Raw genomic sequence first — 23,433 nt, 5'->3', positions numbered from 1 at the left:
CTGTATCACTCGGTGTTTACTGCTGTTAAGAGTGGATCTTATTTATTTCACTGAAGGTTTCAAGTGAAAAGAGAGATCTCCACCTTGGTCCATATCCATCTGGAGGCATGAAGTCCTCTTCTCCTAAACAAGAGAAAATGGATACAGGTTCCTCCGTCTCTGGATTCTTTAGTCTTCACTTCATGCATCAAGAAACATGATGATTCCTTGTGGCAATGTTGGTAGTCTGCTTTCAGCGCCAGGATCGTTACATGATGCCCCTTCTAGTGATTAAGAAACCTATAGATTCATGTCAGAAAGTCAAGGAGAGGCCAGGAAAGCTGAGAGATTCATGATTAGTAGTAGTAGCTTTAGGAAAGCATCCATTCTACAGGAAAGAACAATATCACCTGACTCTAACACAGTTAGAAGTATTGAACTATTCACAGTAATTTACAAACAACTCTGCAGTTCTGCAAAAAAGGACCTGGGGATTACAGAGGATGAGAAGCTGGATATGAGTCAGCAGTATGCCCTTGTTGCCAAGAAGGCCAACGGCATATTGGGCTGTATTAGTAGGAGTATTGACAGCAGATCGGGGGATGTGATTATTCCCCTCTGTTGGGCACTGGTGAGGCCACATCTGGATAGCCCCCCACTACAGAAGGGATGTAAACAAACTGGAGAGAATCCAGCGGAGGGAAATGAAGATGATTAGGGGGCTGGGGCACATGACTTATGAGGAGCGGCTGAGGGAACTGGGGTTGTTTAGTCTACAGAAGAGAAGAGTGAGGGGGGATTTGATGGCAGCCTTCAACTACCTGAAGGGGTTTCCAAAGAGGATGGAGCTCAGCTGTTCTCGGTGGTGGCAGATGACAGAACAAGGAGTAATGGTCTCAAGTTGCAGTAGGATGCGCAGTTACAATATGAATAAACGACAATACGGGCATCCGACAGACAGGGGGCTTGTGCAAAAATGCCGTGATTACAAAAATGCTGCTATTATAAATTTGCCGCCCCTGCAAATTTGCCACCCTAGGCCTTGTCGGCCTAGGCAATAATACGCCATTGATTGTAACTGCACACCAAACGGAAGCATCAGTGACGCCGCGAATCTACCAATCATAGCGCATATTGAAACCACCCATGACGGCACCGTGCCATTTAGTAAACGTACTTGCGACAATCCTGAACGTTGTTAATATGACCGGAAGGAAGAAATTAAGCGGTTCTCAGTTTAAAAAAAAATGCTATACAAAAGAAAGAAAGAGGAAATGAATAGCAAAAATGCGCAAAATAGATTCCTTTGTGATAGATAACAGTTTGTGCCGTTCACAAGTTCATATGGGGGCAGCAATAATTTCAGGGCCTAGGGGCAGCAAAATCATTAATCCGCCACTGGGCTTAAGCTGATGTAACTTGCATTGCTCAGGGGTGTGAAAAGCCACACCCCTGAGTGACATAAGTTACATAGACTTAAAGTGGTGTCCATACCTTGCTATGTCAGCAGGGGATGCTCTCCTGCTGAAATAGCCCTGCCTCTTGTTGAGGTGGAGTAATTATGCCGATGGGAGATCGCTCTCCCGTGGACATAGCGTGTCTACAACAGTGGGGCAGCATCACTGGTAGCACGGTAGTGTAGACTAGCCCTCTGTCTTCAGTGTCTTGTGTTTCTGAACTATTTGTAAACAACAAATCTGGAGTTGCAAGTGACTGGCTGACTATGAAAGGAAAAGCGTTCCAACTTCCCCTTTTGGGGTAGGTGGAAGAATTGTGCAGATTCAAATAAATGTGCTGGCAAGCACCCAATTTTAGTTGCCTGCCTCTGAGCCACTGCGGTGGGACCCCCCACAACTTATCCAAAAGAGCAGAGTCAACAAAATAAGAGCAGCTTTCCATCTCCCCGTAGCACTTTATGCTCAATGACTGAGAAGTAAGGAAAAAAGTTTCCCAAGAAAAGCAGATGAATAAATATACTGTATTCATTTTCACCTTTAACATCTTCCTCACCAGAAACCTTGCTCTAGCAACAAACTGGTGGTATAACCATTGATTCCCTGGGGGAAAAGAGAGTCAGAGATGTGACCCGTAGCATATTAGCCTGACATGGCAAATTGGACTGGCCAGAACCTAACCATGTGTAACCTACTCTTCTTCCTGCCTCTTATTTGTGAGCATTTGGTCCTTCTGCATTGCAGGGAGCATCATAACTTGAGGCTGCATTTGAAGTTCTTTGCAGTCTACGTTTGGTTTCTGTAATGGATATTCTAATTTATATTGCCTTATTCTCCTCTCACATGACTGGCGTAAGGAATGAATCTGTTTATATGAATTCGGGTGCAAAACTGGTATAAATAAGATGAGACTTGGGCCTATTATATTTTTGTGACTGGGTTTTTATTGTAGGATTGGAGCGCTGTAAGATATGCAAGGCAAGACTTGATACAAGTGTTTGGATTTGCATCATTTTTGGCTGCAGGTATTGGATTCTGCCTCTGGCTGTTTCAGTGGGGTATAATCTTTTGTCACCCTGATGCATGTTATGTGGATAGGGATAAGAAAGAGAGACCAGTCTCTTAACACTGATTGTGTGTCATAACTTTACCGTACATGCTTACAACCTAAAACCTTTTTGTAAGCTGAATGATGATGGCAGGAGAATGCATGGGAAGCTTGCATTGCTGAATGTCTTCTGTGGCTAAATAAAGCATCCACTCAAGTCCATTGGTCAAGTACATCAGGGTAAACTAAATCAGGATCAGGTTATAACATCCAAGGCTGCCAGTCTAATGTCTTCCATCAGTAAAGGGAGGAAGGACACACTCCCTGGAGTTGGGAGATGAGGGTTCAATTCCCTGCTCTGCCACAGACTTCCTGAGTGACCTTGGGCAAATCACTTAGCCTCTTTGTGTCACAGTTCCCATCTGTAAAATGGGGCCAATAGCAGTGCATCACATGGGTGTTGTGAGGACAAATATATTAAAGACTGCAAAGCACTTTCGGATCTGCTCACAAAAGGTGCTATAAAGTATTTATTAAATTTATAAAATGTTTTAAAATACTCAGTGGGGATGCACAGACAACGGCCATTTTAAAGTAATACACATGCTCTAGGGTAGAACATCTCTATTCAACACATTATGCTGTTTCCTATCAGCCACAGTCTTGAAAGAGTTTTCTGTAAGTATAGAAAACCTGCACTTACACATGTGTATAACATTTTTCTGAGAGCTTTAATGCATGAGATCTAGAATACAAATTGTTTGTTCAATGTCTTTTTTGACTAAGGTAATTTACTCACTCTGTTTGCTAATGATACATGTTGCTTCAGTTTGATAAGCCATACAACAGGTTAAGTTTTGTTTTATAAATGAACGAGAAAGGGAAAGACTTGCTCAGGGAAGAGATAAAATGGCCTGACCCTCATCTTAAATCTCATCTGAAGTGAACCCAAACTTTCAATTATGGGTTGACAGTGGTTGGATAAATACTCCACTTCACTTCTCTTTCCCTGACTTCCAATGGACATCCTACCTGTGCTGAAAATCATCCCTGGACCTCAGCAGAGCTCGCAATCTGAGCGAAAATGTTTGTCTCCTGATTAGAAGATTGGGAGGAGACGAGTGTTTATGGTGTGCGGTGTGTCTCTGAGAAATGGAAGCTCCAGAAGGTGAGAGAGTTGATTTGGAAAAGCTAGGCAGAGTCCAACAAAGAGGAAATTTCTGCCATTTAACCCTTTCCTCCCCCTGCCACGCACACAATGTGATCTCACTATAGGTAAGAGATGCACATGGTGCCAGAGGGAAGGAACTGAGTTGAGCATCAGGGGACTTGTTGGGGACTGAAAGACCTGAGGAGTAGGAAGTATTGCTGAAAACAGAGGGTGAAATTCAGAGGGCCCACATACAAGGTTTCTGTGCCGGCCCACAAACATAAAGTCTCCCCTGGTGCTCATCAACTTAGTTACTCGTTACAGGGTGACAACAACAGCCCTTCCAGTCTCATGTCTCTCCTGAGTTCTTAACTACCAGACATTTGGACTGGTCCCCTCTGGTTTGTTACCCTGGTAGTTCTGAAACGAGTCTGCCAGTTATAGTTAACTTTGGTGCGTAGACTCCACCGGGGTGAAAGGAAGGCGGTATGGGCCAGTACGGCGTACCGGTAAAAAGTAGCTGCCGGTACTGGCCTGTACCGCTGGCTTTAAGCAGGGTCCTTTGCCACAGGAGCGCTTTAACATTCTTGCCCCTTTTGCCCCACCCCCACCGTGGCCACCAATGGGGGTGGGGGGTGGGGCAAAAGGAGCAGCTGCCCTGGGGCTGGCAATTTAAAAGGGCCTGGGCTCTGGCTGCTGCTCCTGAAGCAGCTGGAGTCCCGGGCCCTTTAAATCGCTGCTGGAGCCCTGGGTGGTGCAGGCTAGGCAGTGCAGATGGGCTGGATGGGGGATGCTGACCCCTAGCCCCATCCCTTCCGCCTGAGACCCTGCCCCTTCTGGGGGGCAGAGCTGGCCCCCGTACCAGTAAGAGTTCAATTTTACTTTCATCCCTTCACTCCCCACAGTTTGCAGAACAGAGACCTGCTTGGGACAGAAAATAAACCAAAGTTTATTTCATAGAAACGCCACAGATTCAAAGATGAAACACTGAGGGCGGGCTAACCTAAACAAGTTACACAGAAAATAAACATAAAGACGCAACCTAAGGCGTTACGCTTCTGTATTAGATAAAATCCCTTTTCTAATACAAGTCACCTTTTGCCTTACAATAGTTTCTCAGCGCATCAGCTAGCTATGGGGGGCATCCAGCATTCACAAACCTCCTTCTTCCTCAAGACTCTCAAGTTCTCAGTCCCAAGCCTGATTTTATAAAAAGGCTTTTTCCTTCCCCTTGCTCCTGTGTCCACGGTAACTCATGATTACCCAGATTGGGTAAATTCCCTCTTGATTGGATAGACTGGGAAATCTCAATGCCTTCCTATTAATTCTAATGACCCATTGTTTTCTCTTCCTCAGCTGGACAATGGATGGTTACCTGGAGCTGGTTTCATGTAAACATCTGGCTTGGGCGGTACCCTTCCCTGCTATGAGGTGTAGTTGAAGTTGTACTACAGGTTATAAAAAGTTTTCTATCTACATACTGATGTAGATAGATAACCACAGTCTATATACATATTTCCTAATGACCATCAAATTCAGAACATTACAAGCTTTCATAAAAGACCCTACTCAATATATTTTTATAGTATGATAACACAGTACGCAATCAGTTGCAGTTCAACTGCCCATTTTTGAGGTTTAAACCTTCTGTTCTCCCCCTAGAGTGTCTGGACCCTACTGTCACACCATGTTAGGCCTGTGAACTGCTTAAGTCCTACTGAAGTCTTTAAAGAGAAAGGGAAATGGACATCAAGAAAACAAAAGTTTGAAGGTGCAGGGAAGAAAAGGAATTGAGGGTAGAGGTTTCATACGCAACTTGGGAGAAGGTGCTAGGAGGGAGACCTTGAAAACTTTGGATAAACACCTTCACATTTCAAACTGTTTCTGAATGTTTTGAGGGCTATCACTATAAATGACTTTAATACAAGATATGTGTTTATGGGACAAGAGGGTCAGCTCGTGAGTGGTATGGCTGAAAAAAATAGCAAAGCAAATTTGAGTGGCTCTAATACCCTGTCATAAATATGAATGGAAGGGTAGCCACCTTTCTGTATACAGTGCTATAAAATCCCTCCTGGCCAGAGGCACAGTCCTTTCACCTGTAAAGGGTTAAGAAGCTAAGGTAACCTCACTGGCACCTGACCCAAAATGAGCAATGAGGGGACAAGATACTTTCAAATCTGGACGGAGTGGGGGGGAAAGGTTTTTGTCTGTCTGTGTGATACCTTTGCCGGGAACAGATCAAGGATGCAAGCCTTCCAACTCCTATAAAGTTAGTAAGTAATCTAGCTAGAAAATGCATTAGGTTTTCTTTGTTTTTTGGCTTGTAAAGTCGCTGTGCTGGAGAAAATGTGTATTCCTGTTTTTGTGTCTTTTTGTAACTTAAGGTTTGCCTAGAGGGATTCTCTATGTTTTGAATCTGACTGCCTGTAAGATTATCTTCCATTCTGATCTTAGAGTTGTTCTCTTATCTTTTTTTGTTCTTCTAATAAAGTTCTGATTTTTAAGAATCTGATTGGGTTTTTTTGGGTCTTAAAAATCCAAGGGGTTTGTGCTCATCTTGTTTATTCTCAAGCCTCCTCAGGAAGGGGCGTGTAAGGGCTTGGGGGGGATATTTTGGGGAAATAAGAACTCCAAGTGGTCCTTTCCCTGTTCTTTGTCTAAAACACTTGGTGGTGGTAGTGTTTTACCTAATCCAAGGGCAAAGACTTTGTGCCTTGGGGAAGTTTTAACCTAAGCTGGTAGAAATAAGCTTAGGGGGTCTTTCATGCGGGTCTCCACATCTGTACCCTAGAGTTCAGAGTGGAGAGGGAACCTTGACTTACCCAAAGAGGCACGCTTGCAGAACATGGAATCATCATCGGTTACCCTGACCTGTGTTTCTGGGGTATGGCATGTTTTCTTCCCCCCCACCCAATACAGTTTGCAGGAAGAGACTGGTCCCATCTTTTTTTCTAAAAATGGAGTCAGCAATGCTGATAGTTGTAGGGTTGAGAGAGATAAAGACTCAATGTATCTGTAGAATCACAACCCTGACCTGGAGGGGATATTCCCCTGGGTGAGGGAGGAGTTCACTTAGCCTTCAGTGCTTGGCCTTTCTGCTGTGATAATAATGAAGGTGCCACTTGGGAGACAGAGGGTACATTTTGTGACATGAATGTTTTTTCATGATTAACAGTATTGGTTCACTTTTAAATCTAGTTGTCGGGACCTATGCTGTTGGTAATTGAGCATTCCCAAGGTTGATTAGATAGACAGAGCAAACTTACTAATGGATTTAATGGAGTCCCTGACTCTTCTCCCTTTTCTGACGAGAAAACTGGATGGGAGGCATGACAGGCTGACAATTATTTTCAATGTTTTAAAACACACAGCTAACTCTAATTCGTTTGAAGATACTCGTTTTCAGAACTGGAGGCACCATATTGGGGTAACACATTTTGGCTGCTGTGTGTCTATATGGGAAGAAACACTGCTTTAAAAATGTGTGCCACTTTGCTTTTGTTCTAAAGAACCATTTTGCCATTAACTAAAGCAAATACCGCACAAACTTTCAGCGACAAGGGCTTTTATTGTGATTTAACAGATGGATGTGCTTGTTTTTAATGGGGTTGTTTTGCTTTGAGTGTCTGCATTGTATCCCTTCTGGTTGAGCACAGGCGGACTGGCGAACGTGTCAGTACATTTCAGTGTGGCCCACCTGCAGGTAGGAACATGCTTCTCAATACTGCTATTACTACAATAGGCCCTGGTGTGATTTGTGTGGCGGTACTGAATCATAACACTTGTATCTGAGCCCCATAGCCATGGGGCGTTCCAGAATCAGCCTCATGGCAGGACAAAAGGCAGCAGCCCCTAGCTAATGCTATGCTGCAAGCTGTAGGGAGTACTGCAATGGCAGAGTGCTAGCATTCTTCAGCTGAGGCATCAAACCAAGGACCCCTTCTCTTTCACTGCTACCTGGGAAAGAAGCGGACACTCTTTGTAAAGAGTTGAGGATAACCCCAAGTTTCTGGCAGCAGTTCCCTTTCTCGGTAAAATGGCTGATTAGTGCCTGAGGCTGTGTGTGAGCTTTTCTGAGTGCAGAATGGCTTCTGCATTTGCCAGCCAAGCTCTCATGGTGCCTGTGTGACTCATCACTGTATAGAGAGCTCTGCCATATCATGAACACCTCTCTATAAAGCCAAAAGGCAGTAGAGACTCCTTGGATTCCAGTGAACTGCTAGTAGCTGTGCTTTCTGGGGAGTTCTCTGCAGCGGTGTGGGGGAAAGAATCCTCCCCCTCAAACTGTGGAGTGACAGCAGAGCTGCTCCCGTAGCACTTTTGTCCCTGTTCTACAATGGGGGTAATGGCCAGTGGATACACATAGCATCCGATCCATGCCCATGCCTGACCCTCCAAACCCCACTGCATGGGATGCAGAGGTGGGCTCCATAGCATGCAGGAAGGATGCAGCCTTTGTGAGGGATCCACAAATCCTGCGCCTCGCATCCACAGTGAAGCAGTGCCGTCCTGCAGAGTCTGGGGAGCCTTGAGTTCCACAGACTAGTAGGAGAATTTGCCCCTACGTGAAATGGCTTTTTGTAGCCCAGGGTAAAGTATGTTACCAACCCTGTGCCATCAACCACCTTCAGTGGCGCTGAAACAATTTGTATAGTGGGGGCGCTGAAAGCCGTTGAACAAAACTGTAAACCCCGTATATGATGGAAACCACTTTAAGCCAGGGGGTGTTGCTGCACCCCTAGTTCCAGCACCCCATTCACCTGTGCAACTATGGGAGTGGCCCAGAGCATCCGAGCAGCAAGGGGGGACAGTGTGGGAGTGGTGATGTCCAGAAAGAACCCAAACCCAAACCACTGCACCAATGGATTTACAAACTGTGTAGGAAGCCCTTCTTACCCCTGAAATGTAGGTTCTCTGAGGTGGAACAGAACAGCTGTTTAACAGTGCAACAGCAACACTGGATAAACACTGCAGCTGCTAAGGCAATCTGGCTGGGACTAGCATTCCAACAGTTCGGAAAAGGGCCATGGGACTTCTAATGACCACAAGTGGTCAGGTTGTTGGTTCTATGTCTCCTACCAAAGAGAGCGGCATCATCAGTAGCTGAACACCTCCGAATGCTAGGCTGGAGCATTTGTTCAATGCTGAGTCTGACACCGCTACTCAATCAGCAGGATCACTTGCCTTTCCATACTAACCTGGATGTGGGTCACACAGACGCTGACTGTGTGCTGTGAGCCATGAGTGCAATTCACAGGCAAGGGCAACCTTTCTGCCTTGTACTCCTGGGGTTACAATCACTCGGCAGTTCTCATGCTGCAGTCACTGGTGCATCTGCCAGGTAAATATGTCTTGATGCCTGTGTGGATCTAGTAAGAGAATCTCTCTTTAACCACTTAAACCGGGGACTGGATGGCTGACGGCCATAGTAATGTGATATTGAGACTTTCACCTCTAAGTAACATGCTTGAATCTGAAATTTATAGGCTGGTCAATGACCATTATGTTATATTAAATGAGTGGGTTTTTCCAGTTTAGTCTCTAATGAGAGAGTATCCACATCACACAACCTACTGCCACAACTGGTACAGATTGGCATCTCTTTGGTTGTTTCAGCAGCAAGGTCAGAGAGATAAAATGGGCCTTGGATAAAGTATCTAGCTAACTCAGTGGTGTCAGACTCCAATCTTCTGGCCTGCTTAGGATATTTATATGATCCCCATGGAAGATTGAGTCTGCACTATTCTAGCTTTAATTCTTTTTTTTCCGAAGAAGAAGTTCTTAGCCCATGTTATTGCAAGAAAACCTTCAATGGAGTTTTACATGCAAAAGAAATGGAGTAAAATAGTAGTCACTCAGGCCTCAGGGGTGCTATTATGCATCTAATTTACAGTGTGCTGCAACTTCGTCTGCATGTAGCTGCCTATGCAAATTGCCTAACAAAAAAGGACTTGTGGCGATGGTCCTAAAAATTTCCTGCATCATTTCGCCCCCCCCACAATTGGGGGATACTGAATGCAATAGTAATGCAGGTAGGGCCCAGTCATGAACTGAGACCCACTAGCTCATGATCAGGGCATGTAAGTCTAGTTGATATATAAGGACCATTCTACCACTAGTCTGTGTGTACCACTAGTCTGTGTGGCTTCCCATTATTATCCATGAGCGCTCTACTGTGGACTGAGGGAGTCTTAGTAGGCCCAGGAGCTGGTTATCAGAGTTGCCAGTCACCCGCAACTCCAAGTGAAGTCCATATATGCTGAGACCAGTCTGCATCTTTGCAAATCAGACCCACAGAACTGATTTTAAAAATATAAGCTGGCCCTCATGTTTTTGAGAAGGTGTCTATTGCAGATAATAAGCCATTTGCAGGGCACAAGAAAAACTTTTATTGGTCCTGCAGATGAGGGCAAGAACAATGCTGCATATACTTGAGCTCCATCTACTGGCACTTTATCTAGTAAGTATTTACATATGTACAGATAGCACACATGTACAGGCATTCCAGGAGTGCCCTATCATAATTGGATCTAAGCACCATCACAGCTTTCACCCTACACATGGTCTTTCCATGTCATGGTTGAGGCACATTGGTGATGTGGTGTGTGTGGGAAGTTGGTCGCACCAAAGCCTGTATTGTCACTATTCTGAGATTACATAGCGAACCTTGGTCTCCAGGACACTCAGAGAACTTGTAGAAAAGTTGGGTTTTTTTACATTTCAAGGTCTAAATGAAACTGCAAGAGCAAAGAAGATATTCTGTGCCCATCGTCCTGATGTGGTCAGAGAGGATTTTTTCTCTTGAGGGGGTCAATAAGCATATGGATAGGGGGATCCAGTGGATACAGTGTACTTACATTTTCAGAAAGCCTTTGACAAGGTCCCTCACCAAAGGCTCTTAAGCAAAGTAAGCTGTCATGAGATAAGAGGGGGGTCCTCTCGTGGATTGGTAACTGATTAAAAAATAGGAAACAAAGGGTAGGATTAAATGGTCAGTTTTCAGACTATGGAGAGGTAAACAGTGGTGTTCCCCAGGGGTCTCCACTGGGTCCAATCCTATTTAACATATTCATAAATGATCTGGAAAAAGGGGTAAACATTGAAGTGGGAAAATTTGCAGATGATACAAAACTACTCAAGATAGTTAAGTCCCAGGCAGACTGTGAAGAGCTACAGAAAGATCTCTCAAAACTGGGTGACTGGGCAACCAAATGGCAGAGAAAATTCAATGTTGATAATGCAAAGTAATGCAAATTGGAAAGCTTATCTCCACTACAAATATAACATGATGGGGTCTAAATTAGCTGTTAACACTCAAGAAAGAGATATTGGCGTCATGGATAGTTCTCTGAAAACATCTGCTCAATGTGCGAGCAGTCAGAAAAGCTAATAGAATGTTGGGAATCATTAAGAAAGGGATCGATAATAAGACAGAAAATATCACATTGGCAAAAAAGCATTTCTTCACAAAACATAGTCAGCCTGTGGAACTCTTTGCCAGAGGATGTTGTGAAGGCCAAGATAGTGACAGGGTTCAGAAAAGAACCAGATAAAGTCATGGAGGATAGGTCTACCAAAGGCTATTACCCAGGATGAGCAGGGATGGTGTCCCTAGCCTCTGTTTCCAAGGATTATAGGAGATGGATCACTTGATGATTTACTTGTTTTGTTCATTCCCTCTGGGGCATCTGGCATTGGCCACTGTTGGAAGACAGGATACTCGGCTAGGTGGACCTTTGGTCTAACCCAGTATGGCCATTCTTCTGTTCTTAATGTCATTCTACTTTTGTGTGGAGCCTGGGAAAACTAGCTCATGCCCTCGTTAAGGGAAAGGTCCTCCATCCTGCCGAACAGTTTGAGGCAGTGTCTTTCTCCTATTATTCAAACTGAGGGGTTCTGTTTATTAAATCATCTTGTCCATTGGTTAGTAACAGGTGCCACTCATCTGTGAAGAGCTTAAATTGGGGTCCGGGCATCTTTCAGTCTTGGTAGCAGTGAGAGAGCCTCCTCAGCAGGATTTTATATTAGCAGTAGCTCACTGAATAAAACACTTGTTAATGTCTTTATTTTAATTTGTCTCGACTGGACGGAAATGAAAACTACCTAACATTCCAGGCCTTTTTGAGTTCAGTCAGAACCCTTCCTTTTGATCTTTTATCTCTCCAAATAGTAGCAACTTGCTTAGTTAACAGGTTGTGGGCCCTGAGACTACTTCATTTCAAAGAGATCAGAGTGTTTATTGCTGGGAAATAAAATCCCCATTTTTTTTCCCCTTTAAATCTCCCTTTTTCCATCGGCTACTGCCATCTCTGGGCTGACTGCTCATCTGTAGAGATGCTGTCTTTCTAGCTCTCCTCCATCATGCAGCAGAATTTTAATAGCTGCTTCTTTCTCTTGGATTTTTAGAGTTCAGAGCAGCATCATTAGAGGAATGCTGCTGCTTGTTACTTGAGTGAAGGGTCTGTTCCATGGAAGCCCTATGACCTACTGGTTAGAGCAGAGGATGGTGACTCACCTTGGCTGTGTGTCTACTGGTGGGTTTTTGAAATTCTCCCATCATTGATTTTGGACCCTCTTCCAGCTCTGTCACAGAACCACTGGTGGTTTCATGCCCCGAAGGAAGCATGCCTGGACACTATGGGTGTATAGCCATAGCCTCCCCATACTGGCCGCTGTCTGGCACAACAGGCCTGTCAGTAGGGGAGTGCACACTACACTTCCTGAAAGGAGGAGTCAGATGCTCATCTGCATCTTTTCCCAGGTGCACCCAGAAGCACTTTGCCTGCTCCAACAATTGGAAGACAGAATGGTTCCAGGAACTGCCAGGGGCATGCCCTGGACTGCAGCTCCTGCAGCCCCAATATACCCCATAGCGTGTGAAGCACTTAGAAATCCTTTGAAATGAATGTTACAGTTGAGGGGTAGTTGTTTTTTGGGGGAGTACAGAAGGAGGCAGCTTCTGAAGCTCAGTTGACTGAGCTTCACGGAAAAATTTCTTTGGATGAGCTCTGCTGATTTGACTTGTCACATTGGAAAGTCAGCCGGATTAAAGGATCAGGTCACCTTCTGCCTGAAGAAAATAGCTGAAATCCTCAATAGCAGTTGCAAGGAGTTCTCTGGCAGGGACAGCTGTGCGAGATTTGCACCCGTAAGTGTGTGTGTGTTGGGGGGGGACTTTCAAAGTTGGTGTGTGCTGCAGATCAAGCTTAAAACACTCCTCCAGACATGGGTAGTGAGGGGGAGCATGTCTTGCTTTCAGAGGTTTTCATCTCATTAACTATGCTTGATGCTGCCAGGAAAAGACAGAGCCAGGCATGATCGGTTTAAAGTGTTACTAGGGTGCAACATAGAGAGAAAACGCCAAAGAGATTTTTCTGCAATGGGGCTTTTTGGGTGTGAATGTGTTGGTTGTGAAAAGATGTGTCTAGTAAGAATCCTGACCTAAGCCATGCATGGGGGGTGGAGGAGGGTAATAGGTTTGCTGTGTCTGTACACTGCTGTGCCCGCATCCCTTGCCTCCCTTGCTCTGACTGTTCTGCCCACCAACTCAGTCCGTACCCACAGTTCCCCTGCTGTTCCATCCCCGATGGCTGTCCCTGCAAACTCACTGCCAGTGTTCTGTTGCTGCACGTTAATCCTGAACCTCAGCCCCTCTTGCTCTAGTCCTGGATTCCCTACACTGCTAATGCACTTCAGTCCTGAACTGCCTGGTTTCTGCTTTGTTTGTCCCGTCTGCATACCCCCACCTTTAGTGTTCTGACAATTAACCTCATTTGTGATCCACAGCCCCCTCTTCCTTGCTGATCCCTTGCAATTCCAATCCTGGGTCCCCACCCCCGCTGTTCACTCAGCATTCTTCAGTCTAAACCTACAACATCCCCTGCTATTGCATCCCTGTGATCTGGGTAGGGGGAAACATTTTTAAGGGAAGAGCTGCCTCCTGTAGGCCTGGGATCTGCCAAAGATCACTCAGAGATGCTTGAGGTGTGTGTGATTCCTCCTTTCCAAATGTTACATTGTTTTTTCTCTGAGATTCCTCTCCCCTTATCTTTCAACTGAAAGTTACAGAAGTCAGTGTCTCATCTCTGACAAACCTTACTACTTGGTCTGTTCTGAGATGTTTATGATCTATTTTAAAAAAACAGTATGCAAATCTCTTTCTAAACAAGAGACAATCCAAAATGGGGAGGGCGTGAATACTTTTGGGGGGCGCTGAGGGGGGAATAGACACACCTAGGGCCTCATATTCAGAAGTGCTGGTCCCCTCCAATTCTCAACTAACACAGTGGGAGCTTTGCGTGACCAACATCTGTGAAGATCAAACCTTTTATCGTAAACTGTTAGCCTAGTTTGTTTGGCTAAAGTCAAATGCAGAATTTGGTACAGTCCCTGTCAAGGGACTCTCTCTGCTTGGCAGAAAAATTGACTTATTACATCAAGTCAGTTCCATCTCTAATGTGTCTGATCTATGATCTAACTCTGCTTTTAGGATAGTGGTTGGTTTATGGGATGGAATAATCACCTGAAATAGACTATAACATAATGCAGTGTTCTTTCCAGGGCAGAGATACCCCAATTCCTTGTGTCTCAGTGTGCAAGTATCTATGCCCATTCTACTGTATAATATTAGAAGGATAAAAATGTGCACATCTACAGCACCTTTCTTGCAAGGATTAAATAATTTCATAAGCATTTGGTGGATTAGGCTTCACAATTGCTTCTGTGGGATAGGTCAGCATTATTATCCCTGTTGTTCAGATGAGCAAACTCAAGGCTTGATTCTGTCTAAATCAAGCTTAAATCATTTGAAATCATGGTGGTCACACCAATATGTAATTTGGTGTAAGTGAGAAAAGAATCAGGACATAAGGCAAAGAAAGGCTGGTGGTCACATTTCAATATTGTGGCACCCAAAATTACAAGCCATTCCTGAAACCTGTAGCCTATGGGACTTGCCAAAGCTCACGCAGTGAGTCAGCATGGAATTGGAAATGGAAGAGCAGAACTACTATAAGGTAGACTGCTCTGAGGGTATTTATGGCTCAGAAAGAAGCAGGAAATACTGGAAACCTCATTAGAGAGTCTTCTCATGAGATTTCCACTCCAGTTTTGCAGAGTGAAGAGATTCACCCAGCTGAGGAGTTGGAAACATTTGGAATGAAGAGCCAGCCCTCATCTTTGGCTCTGTGCTGGCTTAATACTGGATGGACCATGTGTGGGCTGATAAAGATGATTCCTCATCCATCACTGCTTCCTCATCACTGATATATGCAATGGACCAGATCCATGTGTCGGGAGGTGTACATTACAACTCCATGGGCCCAAGAGAGATTCATCCGGGCAGGCATGGATACCATTGTCACCATCCTCTGGTAATTCTGCCAAGTGTTTACAGCATATCGCCCTAGCCTGCCTGACTATACCCCTCCCCAACTGACAATGCTCATTTTAGGGGCAGTGCTGAATTTACATGGGCAACCTTCCAGAGGGGAGATTATACCCACTTTCTACCACACAAGACTCTGCCTTGACAGACTTGCTGCTGCCCATGTAGACTCTGGGTCTAATAATGGGCATGCCCTTTGAAATAATGATTTCATTGAAATGAGATGATTTAACTGGGAATTGGTCCTGCTTTGAGCAGGGGGTTGGACTAGATGACCTTCTGGGGTCCCTTCCAACCCTGATATTCTATGATTCTATGATTCTATGATAAGCAAGGGGCAAAAAGGTCTGAGACCAGAGAGAGGCCTGAAATGTCTTTTTCTTTATTCTTCCCCGATAGACTTTATTTATTAAAACCATGCATTGCATCAAAAGCCGCACACTGCTGCCACTGAGGAGTGTGGGAAAAATCAGCGTGGATATTATGTAGTACAGTCATTACTATGAAAGGGGTTAGCTGTCCCTCTGAGACATAATACTTTGCAAATGACTCGATATTGCTCTTGATTTCCTTTTTATAATGAAAATACTATTATATTTTATGTTTCCAACAATACAAAAGCTCCATAGGCAGCTGTCAACCCCTCCAGGCTATGTTGTTCGTTTTCCCCTACTATCCTGGGGGCAGGTACTGCAATCCCATTGCCATCGCAATTACAAAGAAGGGAAACACACATGCACGCCTGGCTTTTTGTTGTTGTTGTCAACTGTGGTGTTTGGGGAGGCAACCTGTCTAAGAAGACAGGTGTGCCGTTTGTCCTTCCCAAAACGATGATTGTGTTGTGTGTGTGGCCTGACGTTCCTCGGCATTTGTGCATCTGGTTTTGTTTCTGGAAGTGGGAGTTGTGGGTTGGAAACCAAGGCTCCAGACATGATACTGCTGTAACCAGCACAGTTTGCACGCGACTCTCAAAAGGTTTTGAGATTTAATGTGGAGAAATATCCAACGTTCAATTTCTGTTCTCAAGATCTGGGCTCTTGGATTGAGTTTCCTGAGAGCAAAGTTTTCCCATGAGATTTTCTGCACAATGACCTCAGCAACAACATGTTGCTGATGCATCTGAAGCAACAGTGAATGAATGTATAGATTTCGCTGAGAGAGAGCCTTGCTGAGGTTTAACTTGTGTATAATTTTAGATTATTGTTATATACATTTCCATGCTGACATTGTTTTAGGAGTAGATTCACATACCCTGGCTCATGCTGAGCCATGGAATCAATGGGGCTACTCCTGGAGTAAAGTATTACTCAGCATCATCAAGTACCTCTGACACGTCCTACTTCTGGATCCTGGAAGTATTTTGTGTCCCCTTCAGAGCAAAGAGCTGAAAAGTGAATGAGGGATCATAACTGTAAAGTGACGGGCTGCTCAAGATGGTGGCTTGGCTACTAAAGTCAGAGACAGGACTGGGCCTGGGCTGGTAGCTTTTATAGGGTTGGGACAGGCCAGAAGTGGGGAGCATCCAAGCTGCATGAAATTCTGTACCCCTTAAAGGCAGTCTGCAGTAAGTTGTGCAGCTTTACCCTTGGTGTTGTGAAAACCATGCAGGAGCAGCAGGGGGAGGCTCTTGACAATACGACTGGAGAGAGGGCGGGCAGTCCTCCTTCCTCCTGCCGGAGAATTCTAAGAACCCTCTGTGTTGAAGCTCATGGAGTTTCTGCTCCCTTCCACAGGAATAACCCATGGAGGGGAATAATTGTCACTCTCAGGCCTCACTCAGATACCCCTCCCATTGATTTCACTAAGCATTATTTGAATAAGGATTTGGGTCAGAACAAATAATATTTTGTGCTAATGGGAGAGGAGCACTGTAACTGCTAATTTTATAAGACCATGACTAGGAGTCAAGAACTGTGCATTTGATTATTAAGCAAACAAAAATTAAATTTTCTAAGCTTAAATACACATTATTTCTAAATGGAAAAATAGATTTTTATATTGCACTGCGTGTTAACAAATAGACAATTATCTGTTGGGTACGGCTGATCTTATTAAAATGCAGGCAAATATGATTACTTTAATTTTTCATCATCAGAGGTTAGTAAAAGTGCATTGTGGGATCGGTCTCTGTCTCGGTGGGGGGGTTGGTGAAGGGAAAAGTGAGTCTTGACTGATGAAATGTCTTAGCATATCAGTCCCAAAATAAATGCTTCCTCCAGAAACACATGTAATTTACCAGTTAAAACTCAATAGACTTTTGCCTATATATATATATATATATAATATATAACTAACACACACACACACAAATTCAGGCTCTGAGTCTCTAGAACTCTGTGCCTCATGTCATCATTTACATCTCTGTAAATCAGGGTGTAAATTACTACAATTCTGATCTGGTAGCACTAGCTTTGCCCTGACTTTGCATAGGTGTAAATGCTATCAAGGTGCAAGGGAGAGGAAAATCAGGGCTTCCAACTTCAAAGTGGGTCAGTTAGGAAACAGGTTGTGGCTGCAGGGAAAATAGAAATGAACCTGAGCAATGAGACATTGAGAACCATGTCTGGATTGCAAACTCACTTCCCGCACCCCACGCAGAGTGCAGAGGTGTCAGATCATGGCTCATTCCACTGTCCTGCTGGTGTGAATCAGGAGTGACTTCACCAGAGTCAATGGAGTGACGTGAGTGTTAGGGCCTGTTTTTGTGGTGCAGCAATGTGCATAGAATTGTGGGATTTCTAAAGCGCTAAAGTGTGTTTGTGCACTGACCGGCCCATGTACTCTGCTGGTACAAATTAAACTTTCTTATTCACACCAGCAGGGGCTACATGGGCCAGTTAGTGCGCAACACACTGATGCGTTTTGGAAATCACAGCCCCCTGTGCCACATAGACAGGTCCTAGGGTGACAGAAGAATCAGGCCTCTTGTGTACTTTAGATCTTCAGTAATACTCTCATGCCTGAAGAGAGGAAAGAGATGCAACAATAATCCTGTGCTGGGTTATCAAATGTTTCCTGGCTCAGGAATTCTAGAAGATGCTACTTTTCCCCTATGTACGGTTCCCTTGTAGCTGCACTTGATTGGTTATGTGCCCATGTGCTAGGGTGATTACAGGCTCTTTAGAAACTGAGACATATGGAAACTCTTTAGAAACTGATTCTCATTTACACTATGCCCCCCCCCCCCCTTACACCATTTTGACAGTCTAAAGCGTTCTGAGTGTAAACGAAAAATGGGCCTCACACTAAAATTAAAAATTGCTCTGGATTAGAGCTCTATGAATCAAAACTGGGATGTTGTTCAATTCACGCTGAAGGTTTATTTTTTCCTTTTTGGGTTTGTTTGGCAGCTCTGGGCTTCTTTTTTCTAAAAATAACCAGTGCTGAAGATGACTAAGCATGGACAGACTCCTTCTCTGTTTGACACATTTTTCCATCAACCGGTTTGACCACAGGGTTTACAAAGGTGTACACTTATGTGTTCTCCAGTAAAGAGAGCCTTAAAGCCACCTTTCTAATTGGTCATATGCACTTAATCATAGGTTTCCTTTGGTGTTCTGAACTATGGTGAGAGAATCTGTCCTGTGTGTTGGCGGAAAAAGTCGTGCACAATGTAGTGTTTTGTTTCATTCCTAAGAATAGTTTCTTATGGATACTGGTGGCTTTGTTGAAGGGGGAGTAGGGTTTATTAGGACTTTTATTAACACACTGCTCAATGCCTACTTCTCTCTCAACCACACTTGTTTCTCCCCCTTCCTCCCACAGAAGCCATCTTTTAATGGAATGTTACCTTGGGGGGGGGGGGGAGGATTGGTACAATGGATCAGCAGCTTTGGGTTGGTATCTGCATTAGTGCTTTGTTCCAGTTTCCACTCAGAGCAAAACTTGGTCCATACCATTTACTTTTTAATTTTGTTTGCAGTACTCTAATTGTCGGGATGGTTTTTGACCTTTAGTTATGAAGGTTGTTGAGTTCTCTACAAATCAAATCCCAGGGCTGCCAACTCTCACGACCTTCATTATTTCATTTCCAGCTCCAGTTCCTGGAGTCATGTGAGAATTGCATCTTTCATCATCAATAAAAAGTTTTTAGCCATTATAGTTACAGTGAGAAGTTTGAAGACTTGATCTCTAAAGGTCTTAAAAACCAGAAAGCAAATGAGAAGAACCCCAAGTTTACAATCTTTTAAGATCGCATGCATTTTAAGCCATTCTCATGATTTTTGAATGATTAGGGTTTATCATTACATCCTTCTCATGCCAATGTTGGTGCACCAGGCAGAAACTAGTCTCTTCCATCCCTCTGTCATTAGCTGCACCTTCCATCTTCTCTATGGTGTTGAGATTGACTATTCTGTCCTCTCTGCTAAGAGTTCTTCTGAAAGTTTCTTTTAGGCACCCTCACGTTTCCTCACACCCGTTGATTTCCTCTTAATAGCTTCCTAGGGAAGTCTGTGTGTTGGCCTGTGAAGTACCTGCCCAAATACATCCTTTCTGATTCTGGTGAAAATGAGCTGCTGATTGGTAGTTTCATGCATCTCTTCATTGGAGAGGGAGTCTTTCCAACCAATGCCCAGAATTGTTTAAAGGCACTTATTTTTGAAGGTGTCTCCTTTTCTGCCAAACATTTTTGGTAGCTCTCCCACTCTTGCCGCTGTATGCTAGCGCTGATATACATTTGAGCTGAAAATTCTCTGTTTTGTTCTTATGCTACATATCTTTGATTTCCATACATTGTTTTAGTAAACACTGTGTATGCTTGTCCCATCTTTGATGTCACTTCCTCCTTTGAGGCCTCTGTTGGCCAATATTGTTCTGCCCAGGTAGGCGAACTATTCTACTTTCTTGATATTTTTGCCTTTATAATATGATGTTCCTGCTTTATATCTGCCTTTCAAAGATGTTTGTTTTAGTATAACTTCTACTGAGCCCTGCTTGGCCTACTGTTTTTGCCAGGTTCTGCCGTTAGGTTAGGTTAGGTAATACTTTTTGATTTTCCAAAAATTTTGAAAAATTTAATTTTCAAATTCATTTTTTTCAAAATTGCCAGCAAATTAAACAATCGGTTATTCACACAGCTCTACCTAGTGCAGTGGGGTCTTGATCCCTGACTGGGGTCCTTAGCGACTACCACAATAGAAATAAATAACAAGAAACAACTAGTCTGGGTGATTTAAGAGGCTGAATTCCAGCCATAACAAGCTCCTTAGTGAATGAATACTGTATGGAAGGGATTGTTCATTTTGTTAAACATTTACTACTAGGCAAACCTCAGAAACCTTGGGGACTCAGTTCAGTTAAGATTACATAAACTGAACACTTTATCCAAAGTTTAAATTTCTGCAGTATAATATCTGGGCTAAAAATCTTTGGAGAAAACAGATTTCCATCAGAATTCCACCCTCGCATTTATTTCAGGTGAGTCATAAATCCCATGTGATAGTCTTTTCTGGTATTATGTGGGTGCTTCTGTTTGTAGGAGAAACTCCTATATTTCCCAGTGAAAGATACTGGGAGTAAATACAATAATCTCCAGCTGAGCAAAGAACAAGTTGCTGCAGAAAACACCTGGGGGGGTCCCACCTGGAGGGGAACCACCCCAGCCCTCGCTCAGTGTCTTGAGTAAGCAACAAATAGCTCTGCTAATGTATTTTAAATTACTCAGTGAAAGATGTTTTGCTTTCCTAGAAGAGATTTATCAGCTAAAACACGCCTTTGTGGAATGTTTTTGAGCCTGAACTACATAACAGAGGCTAGTAAATACATCCCACCAGCAAAGAAAGATGGGCCACGGGAGCCATTAGAAATATAAATTCTCTGGTTTTACTGCAGTGTTCTGCTGGCAGGTTCTACGTAACTTGATTGAAGCAAATTCCTCATCCTATCCCTTGCTGCCCACCGTATTCATGCTTCTCCTGCCAAAGTCGGCAGGCAGGTAAGCCAGGTAAATCAATGATCGATTTCTGCAACTCCTTAGCAGTCCAGTTATATATTTCTACCACTGCTGCAAATGTGTCACATTTATTGGGCATAGTATAGGTCTGAGAACTGGAAATCTGGATTTGAAATTTTACTCTAAGACAATAAATACTAATAAAAGTGGAGTCTAGGAATTGGTTATATTAGTGCTTAGTCCTCAGTGGCCATCTAACAGCACAGTCACTGCATTATGCTCTGTGGAGGAGTGGCTCTCAATCTTTCCAGACTACTGTATCCCTTTCAGGAGTCTGATTTGTCTTGCATACCCCCACATTTCACCTCATTTAAAAACTACACTTAAAAATTACTTGTTTTCAAAATAAGACACAAAAATACAAAAGTATCACAGCACACTATTACTGAAATATTGCTTACTTTCTCATTTTACCATATAATTATAAAATAAATCAATTTGAATATAAATATTGTACTTAACATTTCAGTGTATAGTATATAGAGCAGTGCAAACAAATCATTGTCTATATGATATTTTAGTTTGTACTGACTTTTGCTAGTGCTTTTTCGGTAGCCTGTTGTAAAACTCAGCAAATATCTAGAAGAGTTGACGTACCCCTTGGAAGATCTCTGCATACCCCCAGTGGTGTGTGTACCCCTGGTTGAGAACCACTGCTGTAAAACATCTGAGTTTTTGAAACTAAACCGCTGTTAAACGTTGGGTCTGTTTTAACTCTTGCAAATTATTTACCACATTCTGCCTGATGTAATGGGCCTTGTGTCACAAGAAAAATGCCCCTGGCTTTGGAAAGTAGAATATTCATTAGACTAAATTACAGAATGGAATAGAATTTAGTTTAACATAGTATTCTTTACACTGAAGGGATCCCCAAAGCATTTAACAAATCAGCAAGTTGCATACATGCTGGGGCCTGGTTTTGTTGCCTCTTACACTGGGTTTTTCTAGTGTAACTCAAATGACTTCATTAGAATTGCTTCTGCTTTACAGTCATGTAAGAGAGATCATAATCATGCAAAGACTATAGGCAAAAGCAACAGCTCTTATGTACTTAGCAGTACTTCATATGCAGCCTGGGATGTTTAAAAGCTATTTTACTGACAAGGGAAATGAAGGCCAAAGCCCCATTGTTGTATAGTAGGGCAATGGAATTATTAGATTCCACCTGAACAGTAGTTCTGTTTCCCTCCTCCAGGGGCTAATACCGCCAGCAGTTCTGCACCTTCACACAGTGGTAGCCCTCCAACAGTGATAATTTGCCAGCAGTTACCACATAGCTGTATCTCTACTGGTGTAACTGCATCTATACTAGGACTTTTACCCACATAGCTATGTCTGCAAAGAATCTCACTCCTTAATGCCAAAGGAGTTAAGTGGTAAAACTTAATTATAAACCAGGCTTTAGTTCCCAGAACTCGTGAGTGCTGGAGGTGTGCACATTGGACTGTTGTGGGATTGCTGGGCTATATACTCTAACTTCTTACTGTTGATTACATGTTATACAACATTGCAGTGGGAGTCAGGAGACTTGAATGCTCTTCCTGCCTCTGACTCTGAAACAGCATACAATCAAGAGCAGGTCATTTCAACCCCTTGTGCTTCAGTTGCCCATGAGTGAACAGGGGTAATTATCAGAAAACATCAACTTTTTTATTTTTCATGGAAAACTTTTTCTTTTTCTTTTCTCCCCTCCCCCCCCCCCCCGAAAATTCAAAGAGAACTGAAAAATTTCACCTAAAAACCAAAAAAAATTATTCAGGAATGTCTCCACACTGTTTCATGGGAGCTGCATGGGTGGCTCATGCTGCAAGTTCGCTTGCTGGGCCAGGCTGCCTGGCCATACTATATCTCCCATGATGCACCATGATCTCCTATCTTGCTGAGCTACTAGACGGCCTCAGAGGAGATGCAGTGCAGCTAGGGAACCCAGACAATAGAAGAGAATGCGGGTATGAGGCCCCTAAACTACATTAAACACCTTGGCGGCATTTCCGATCAACTGTTTTGGTTTTGGCTATTGGGTGTGTGTGTGTGTGTGTGTGTTTCTTCGTTTGTTTTTTTGACAAAAAGTTGAAATTTTTGTGGAAAACAGATGCCAATCTCGAGAAGTATTTAGTTAAAAATCAAATTTTTTAAACTGCTTCAGTGGAAAATTTTTGACCATCGTAGTAATGGCACTTTGCTTTTTTTTGTAAATTGCTTCAAAACTGATGGGGAAAAAAATTCCTATTTAAATGGTAAGTATCATTACTGCTACTAATTATTGTGAGTGCTCATTGATCACACTAGCCTGTTAGATGTGTCTGACTATTTAGGTCCTTTAGCATGCTCATCAGCACAATAGCTGAGGTTTGTGTGCAAAAGCTGAGCTCCTGGTATTTATTTAGTTAGGAAAATAAAGGTGGCATCCTGAAGCTTTTGTTTTGAAAGAAAAATATGAAAAGATTTTACCTGAAACTA

The 23,433-nt window shown here is 43.4% G+C and overlaps 1 protein-coding gene and 1 long non-coding RNA gene across 13 annotated transcripts in view; one reads left to right on the top strand and one right to left on the bottom strand.

Annotated features, from left to right (window-relative positions):
- LOC140909398 (uncharacterized) overlaps window positions 1-21,626 on the bottom strand; it is an 86,192-nt gene extending 64,566 nt beyond the window's left edge. For both annotated transcript variants that reach the window (XR_012158199.1, XR_012158200.1), the window contains exons 1-2: window positions 21,506-21,626; window positions 10,492-10,587 (exon numbers count right to left, since the gene is read on the bottom strand). This is a non-coding gene — a long non-coding RNA (uncharacterized lncRNA). The remainder of the gene's footprint in view (window positions 1-10,491; window positions 10,588-21,505) is intronic.
- Window positions 1-23,433, top strand: part of LRFN2 (leucine rich repeat and fibronectin type III domain containing 2) — a 292,277-nt gene that overhangs the window by 33,007 nt on the left and 235,837 nt on the right. The window lies entirely within an intron of this gene.

Source organism: Lepidochelys kempii, chromosome 3, assembly GCF_965140265.1.
Source record: "Lepidochelys kempii isolate rLepKem1 chromosome 3, rLepKem1.hap2, whole genome shotgun sequence".
Lineage (NCBI taxonomy): Eukaryota > Metazoa > Chordata > Testudines > Cheloniidae > Lepidochelys > Lepidochelys kempii.
Note: the sequence above shows the minus strand (reverse complement) of the source record. Positions and strands in the feature narration are given on the sequence as shown.